Genomic DNA, 8,341 nt, shown 5'->3' on the forward strand with positions numbered 1-8,341 from the left:
ACAATCTGATTGAAAAATGGGCAGATGACATGAAAAGACAGTTCTTCAAAGAGGACATACACATGGCCAAGAGATATATGAAAAGATGCTCAACCACTAATCATCATGAAAATGCAAATCAAAACCATAATGAGATACTACTTTACACCAGTCAGAATGGCAATTATCATTAAAGTTAACAAATAACATGTGTTGGTGAGGATGTGGAGAAAAGGGAACCCTTATGCACTGTTGGTGGGAATGCAAACTGGTACAGCCCCTATGTAAAACAGTATGGAGATTCCTCAAAAAACTAAAAATAGATATACCATATGACCCAGCAATTCCACTTCTGGCTATTTATCCAAAGAAGATGAAAACACTAATTTGAAAAGATATATGCACCTTTATGTTTATTGCAGCATTATTTACAATAACTTAGATATGGGAGCAACCTCGCTGTCCACTGATAGATGAATAAAGAAAATGTGGTATATGTGTGCATGTGTGTGTGTATACATGTGTGTGTATATATGTCGAATCACTATATCATATACTTGAAATGTATATATACCCACACACAATGAACTATTACACAGCAATGAAAATGAAATCTTGCGATTTGAGACATTTCTGAATCTAGAGGGTATTATGCTAAGTGAAATAAATCATGCAGAAAAAGGCAAATAGCATATAGTTTCACTTATATGTGAAATCTAAACAAAACAAAAACAGACTCTTAGAAATAGAGACCAAAGAGACAGTATCAGAAGAGAAGGGGTGGGGAATGGGTGAAAAGGAGAAGGGAAATGTAGTCAATAATATTGTGATAAGTTTACACAGTGAGAGATAGATGAATACTAGAATTAGTGGGGTGATCACATTATAAGACATAAATATGTCAAATCACTATATTATACACTTGAATATAACCAGTATAAGATCATATGTCAACTATACTTAAAAAAATAAACTGCACAGGGCCATATGTATATATTATTTTGTGGCACCTCTTAATGGGTATATGCTTGCCAATGATGCAGACCATGTCTGATATGTAGCACGAATATTCACAATACCCATTCTAACAGGTTACAACAGTATGTGATTTGATTAATTCTGTTAAATAGGAAACTCTAAAATTTAAGACACACTGAGAATTGTAGAAAGTTTTATGATTTGTGTCTTTAAACTTTATTGGAACCAGTCATGTCATAGATAATAATAAAGTCATATATTATTTCTAAATTACTCTGGCATGGATATAGTAGTCTTACCATAAAAGTTCTTTGCCTTTCTCACTTTTTTTTTTTTTTTTTTTAACACCTATAGCACCTGGTCTTCCTAGGTGGTCTCCCATCCAAGTACTAACCAGGCCCAACCCTGCTTAGCTTCCAAGATCAAAGGAGATCGGGCACATTCAGGGTGGCATGGCCATAGATTCCTTTCTCTTTTTTTTCCCCAAGTAGACTTTCTGGGGCTCTGCATAGAACAGAACCTCTCATTTTATTACAGATTTATTCATTATTCATTCATTCATTTCTTCCTTCATCTAACATATTTTTCAGAGTATGTCACTATATGCCATTCCTTTTCTTCCCTGCTGGGTAAACATGTTAAACAAAATAGACAGGGGAACGGCTCTCAGGGTACTTTCCATCTACTGGTTGGGGCATCGATTTACTCCTTTGGTATAAAAAAATCCGATGGTGGAACTTTTGCTCTTATAGGTCTTGAGATAAATGTTTCCTTTCTGTCACTAGGACTTTCGTAGGAGTTCAAGCCCGGAGTATGACCAGATGATTGAGGATTTTCTAATCACTCAGTTTTTCAGTACAAGTTTCAGGGTAGCTGTAGCTCCCCTGAGTTAATAGATAAACTCTGCAGCTGTCAAACAAGTGTTCAGAAGGTCCAAATAAGCTTCTGCAATTGTAGTCACAATCAGAGGAAATAGCGCTGTTGGGAGTCTCATCATATTTTACCAAAAAATATGGTCACTGAGGCACATCTAAAATCTTGATCCTCTCTTCAATGGTTGCAAGTCTGTCCCTGGTCACTGGTACTTCTTCAGTCAGTGAACCTAATTCTCTCTCCCTCTCTGACACTGAGCTAACAAATTGAAAAACCAGCTATTTAAGACATTTAAAGTAGCAGAAAAACATCTTTTAGAAAGATGGCAAAAAAGCAACATCCAACTGTCCTAAGAGTAACTGAACATCTGCCCGGTACTTGGGCAGATACTAACTGCATGTATTCCACAAGAGGTGATAACTTCCTCATTGGTATTCTGCCAGTAATTTAACATGGAGAAACTACTGATTCCTCATGCTTTCTTTGCTTTCATTTATAGAGCACTTTTGTCTTTATACTTTTTTTAATGGTTTTGGTGAGATTGCTTTTGGACTAGATCTTTTGGGATGAAAAAACAGGCTGGGGAAGAGTTGTGAAATTGACTAGAGCTGGGGTCTTCTTTCTCCTCCTGTCACTATTCTTTTTCTACTATGTGACTTTATTCCTAGTCAAAAGAGAATTAAAAAGAAGAAAAAAACGTCATAAAATGTTATATTTATAACTTTGTCTTTTACTGTGTGAGCTTTAGACAGCTTGGTGAACTTCAGCGAATCTCCATTTCTCTATCTACAAAATAGAGATAATAAAATCCCTCAAAATTTTTCTAAGGATTAATGGCCTTATACTTAACATCTGGGCCAGAGGCTGACACTTCAGGAGGGTTAGCTGTTATTATGCGAGACTTTCCAAGTGCTTTCCTTTGAATGGTCTCTCTTTATTGTTCATATACATCCTTTTTGAATTGTGCTCTTAGCCTGGGGCAAAGCATTGTTAATATCACCAGATTTTGCAAACTGTTGTTTTAAGGAAGAAAATTTGATTTTGAGATTGAATTGAATATTTTTCTTAGGATCATTTTGTGTATTTCTTGTTAGAACAAGACAGTTCTAAAAAAATGTCTAAGAAATTCCTTATTCTATTCACCACATACAAGTTAATGCCCTCTATCTGCCACGTACTTTCAGTCTATTAAACAGATTCATTTACCTTAGAATAGTCTTCAACTTCCTTCAATTGGTAGAATCTCATCTATGAGAAATCCATCTGAATTTGTAATGACCTTTTAAGTTTCTGAATGTGCTGATTCACCACTGCCAAATTATTTCTATTAGAGAGTAATCTGTACTGAGATTACTGAATTCATTTTTGATAGACCTCTCATGTAAAAAAAAAAAAAAAATATAAAAATCTAAATAGAAAGAAACGCTTCTCACAACCCATTGCCCTGTGGAATAAATTATTAGCAGGAAAATGCTCTCTTGAGGAAATAATATTTTAAGACAGCAACTAAATGTGCATCCTAAAAATACAAAGACAGTTATAATGGCTCTATAAGGTCAAGCTCTAAGCAAACTGGTCACGTATGTATGGAGACTCGTATTTCCTTTTCTTCACACCAACTCAACCTCTCTTCATGCTTGTGCCTTGAGACCCCAGGCTGTCTGCAGGGCTGCTAAGAGGCTAACATCATCTCTCCCTTCCTCAGTCAATGTGTGTCCCAAGCCCCGTGCACCTCCCTACTCTTCTCTCTCGTGCTGTCACAACGTGTCATTCTTTAGGCTCTCTCTAACTCCATTTCTCCTGCTTTCCATGTAAGGACATGAAGCTGTCCATGGTTAGGTGCTTGTGGGTGCTTTGTATAGGTGATAACTTTCGTATTTTAATAACTTGGACCTTAGGGATAGAAAAGAAATGAACTCAAAATTTTATGATACTTACCATGTTTGAGTCCTTACTAGGCACTAAGCGTTTACTGTACCAGATCCTTTAGTTATAATTTTTTTTTTATCATGACCAACACAGGAAAAGCTCTTTTAACAGCTTGCGCCTCATTTTATTCATGTTTCAGCTCAAGTATAACCTCAGAAATGCCTTCCTAGCTAACGTGGCACCCATCTCCATCCCTCTTTATCCCCTTATTCTGTTTCATTTTCCTTCATATCATTTATATATTGGTATTATAGCCAAGATCTATCTAATATTTGTTTATTTTCTGTTATGTCAACTAAAGTTGTAGCTTCCATGAGAGCATGGCCTTTTTTTTTTTGTTTGCCACTGAATCCCCATGTTTAGAACAATAGGTGCTACGTATATATTTGTTGAATGAAATTGAACATTATTATATTTTCACAGTTGAGGAAACTGAGCTCAGAAAAGTTAAGTAATAAGCACAAAGTCATAGAGATAGAAAGTGGTGAAAACGGGTCAGAATCCAGGCTTGTTTGGCTCCAAATCCTTCGCCTTTCATTAAATCATGTTGCAAATTTCTCTACTCCACATATAACAAGGTGGGATCCTAATTAATTAAATGGCAGATGACCCAAGAGTTCTTCAAGAGATAATTTTTTGCTAAGTCACACACTTTAGAATCTACGATATGTTGCCATCTATTCTATTTCTACAGCTAATCCAGTTAATGTTTAAATATGTGGAATTTTGAGAATCTCAAATAAAGTGATATCTTGAATGAAATTAAGTTAAAAGGAACATTATTATAGAATAAGAGAAATAATATGAAGATTAGTCCAACATGTCACTTTGATATTGGAAAATCATTTTAAAAATATAGAGAAATAATTTTTTATTATTACCTTTACACGATATCTGGGGTTGCTTAGAAGAAAAATAACTTAAAATCATGTTATTATATGACAATATAAAAGAGCATTTTATTATGAACCAGTAGAATGTTCGTGGGTAGACTCCATTTGCTCATTTATTTCAGGGACTCACAGTCATGGAACAAAGGAGGAAGAGGGGTTTTGGCCCCTTGTCCACAATAACATATTGTCTGCATTGCCAGTTGTCCACAGTGACCTTGAGAAATGAACTCTGCTGCTCTTAAGCCCCTTGTTAGCTTGTTTCCTTCTGTATCTTTTCTTTTTGTTTCTTTTTTCCTTTCTGGCCTGGTGTTACTAATACCAGGTCTTTGTTTTTGTCTGTAGGTCTGCATTGTTAAAATAAGCAGATTCTAGTGAGAGACAAGACTGTATCTTATTATGTTATTTCCTTTCTGAAAAATAGGATTTTTTTCCGTCCCCCAGGCGAATGCGTATAAACATTCATTTGATTATTCAGTTAAAAAGAAAGGGGATGTGTTCCTGTGTCTGAGTATATCTGTAGTGATTCATAGTTTGTGGTTTTCTTAATTGTAGACTTAGCTATTGTCATTTTCAGTGCCCTGGGTCAGTAACTTCAGTCACCTAGGACGATAAGACATTTTGTTTAATGAGACACACTACCCTCAAGATGTAGGTATAAATAACCTCTTATTGTCTCATCCATGAGATCTCTACCACCTCCCCTCTCCTAGGATTTGTGAAGATTTTAAAATCACTTCCTTGTCCCAGTTTAGCTCTGAACTACATATTAAACTCTAAGAGGATTTATAATCCTTTTCGGTCATTTGGAATAACCAATTGAGTTCTGCGATAAGCAAATTAGCAAACCTTCATCTAATGACTCTCCTTTTCTTTCTGACACTGCTGAAGGCAGATGTCTTCAGGCGATCTGCTCAGCAGACACACATTTTACTCCAACCAATTAGTGGCCGAAAATGTCCAGAAGAATATCCCATTTAATTAGACATAGACAAACAAAGAACCTGCATGTGTCTCAGATTATCTTTGAATGCCCGTTCCCTTAAATTGTTCAAGAATTAGTTTTCAGCATTGTTCTGGAATTGATATATGCTGATCGCAGTGGATAGAAATACTAATGAATATTTTTTCACAGGAATGACAATGTTCTCTCTGTACATTGAGGCCCAATTTTATGTCTGTATATATGTGCGTATGTCATATTCTATATGCTTTTCTTCTTTTATTCTCTTCTTTTTTGCTTGGCACAGCGACATCTCATCATCTTATTGTGAGATAGCCCTAAATCTTTTTTCCAGTCTTATTATTTTTTCTAATTGGCATTAACAAATAAACAGTATCCAAAATCCACTGAACTTAAATACCACAAGGTTAGTATGCTATTTCATCCATTTATTTTATTATGTGCTAGGCCTGGGGACACAGTATGGTCTAAACCAAGTTCAGGATGTACTCTGACAAAACTTACAGACCAGTGAGGTGACAGGCTACAGCAAGCACTTAAACCTAGTGTGATGTGTTTGGCAGTGCATGGGAGCTATGGAAACATGTGTCAGGACCTTCTGTTCAGGGAGCAGGAAAGAATTCCCAGAGGAAGTTTGGTGTAAGCTGAGATGGGATGGGTGAGAACAAATCAGCTTAAAAAGAAAGAGTTTTACAAAGCACATTTTTACTCTTTTTGTGCTGATAAGCTTTTAGTTCTGACAAATGTATTTTATGTAGATGTCTAGGGCCCAGAAGAACTGTTTCAACAAAAAAGTAATTCATCGAGTTGAGAAAGTAAAAATATATATAATTAAAACACATGGGGCAGCATAGTGACATGAAAATGAAATGATGTTGGGATAATGGGAGCTTGGGTACAAATCCCATCTCTGTTGTTTATTAATTGCATGTCCCTGGATACATTACTTAACTATGGCAACCTTCGGCTTTCTCTTCTCTATCTAGAATTTGTTTAGGTTAAATATGAGGTGTAAAGTTTCTGCATATGGTAGCTCCTATCTAAGTGGTATCATTTTGTTAAGATTCAGGACTCTTGGACAAGATCTGAGAACAATCCATCTCATTGAACTTCTGCAACAGGGTGAGCAAATTAGCCTACTGTAAGACATCTGAATTGAGTGATGAATTTTGCTCCCTTATTCATAATATGGCATGGGGACCTTTTTTAGGATCAAAATACCCCATTCCAGGAAAGATGGTGATGATCATTGTAATTTTCTTTCACTTAGCAGTGAATATAAATGAAGTCAGTTTTTCAAACAAGTAAATTTCCTGTGTTCTTTGTAGGCTCAAGAACCTATGCCAGTATTTTGGAGTTACTATGTGTTTTTCCTGGAGTACACCTTTGGAGTTCTGTGTTTTATTCCTTTAAATTAAGAAAAAAAAAATGACGAGACTAAGAGTATTTAACGACTCTCAATTCATATTCTGTGGAAAGCATTTCCACAGCACATCACATTTAAGCGGCATATGTGGACATCTGTATCGGCTACCCTTGCCGAATATAGAAATAATTCATTTAATAGTAACTTTATTTTCAAAGTATTGTTCTGAAGTTGATTTTGCTTTTTCAGTTTGTCTGCTCGTGTTAAATGAAAGAATCACTATATATGTTCTTAAGCAATCCCAGTGAAATGCCAGTATGTTTTTCCAAACCCATGCCTACTAAGCTTAATTCCTAAAATGGTTATTGTTTCTTTAATCTTTACAAATTCTGGACTAAATATAATGTGATCATTAACTAGAGCCAGAATCCGAGCAGCTTTAGTTGGCACAGGCACTATTTAATTTGAAACTTTAGATCTAATTCATTATGTTAGAAGAAAATGTATTTAATTACAAGTTATAAGAATGATTATCTGCTATGTTCAGAAGATTTACCTGTAGTCATAGAGACAGGTAGTGATATTAAATAGAATGGATCATTCTGGATGTTGGTAGTTTCTAACTTTAATTTCAACTCATATTTTTACAGTGCTTTAACCGGATAAGAGTAAGAGTGTACTGTTCTTCAAGGCCAGCCACAGGGAAAATAGTCAAGTAGGCAGAGTTTTTCTTTCATAAGTCACAGCTTCCAGAACTCTTCTACTGTTATTAGGAAAACTCGTAGGTGAATATCTTGAACTTTCTATTCATTAGACCCTGCTCTATCCAAGGTCAGTAGCCTTTGTTGTGTGCTCACCATTAATGGCTACAGGTACATCCTCCCGGGGGAATTGATTTTGTAATTATTCTAGAATAAGAGAATCTTAAACCTCTGCAATGAGAGACATTCAGATTGTGTAAACAGACCCAGATGGACGACAGAGGAACCCTGCCTGATAGTCTTCATTCACCCATGCATACATGTGGTGTGGCCTTAACTGTGGGCATGATTAGTGCAACAGAGAGCACTAGCTGGGAGCCAGCAGCTCAAGGCCCCATCCTGATGTGGCATTAACTAAAGCGTGATGATCTTAAAGCAAATCACCCCCTAGCTGAGCCTTGTATTTCTTGCCAGAAAAATGAAGAGGCTTCAACATGAACATTCTGTGATTCTGTAATCTCTTTCATCTCTTTTTGCATACTCACTTCCATTAGATTGCAAGTAAAAATGGTAAGGTTTTATTTTTTCAAATACATTTGAAACTAATCAGGGAAAAATGACTAGTCCTCTAATTCTGTAATATATTCAGTGTAATTAGTGC

General features: G+C 35.8%; 1 non-coding gene across 1 annotated transcript; it reads right to left on the reverse strand.

Moving 5' to 3' along the window:
- Positions 1–1,302: 1,302 nt before the first annotated feature.
- On the reverse strand, positions 1,303–1,421 carry LOC111746416. The gene has a single exon (XR_002783089.1). It is a non-coding gene; the product is annotated as a 5S ribosomal RNA (ribosomal RNA).
- Positions 1,422–8,341: the final 6,920 nt, after the last annotated feature.

The sequence above is a fragment of the Pteropus vampyrus genome, unplaced genomic scaffold (assembly GCF_000151845.1).
Source record: "Pteropus vampyrus isolate Shadow unplaced genomic scaffold, Pvam_2.0 Scaffold186, whole genome shotgun sequence".
Taxonomy (NCBI): domain Eukaryota; kingdom Metazoa; phylum Chordata; class Mammalia; order Chiroptera; family Pteropodidae; genus Pteropus; species Pteropus vampyrus.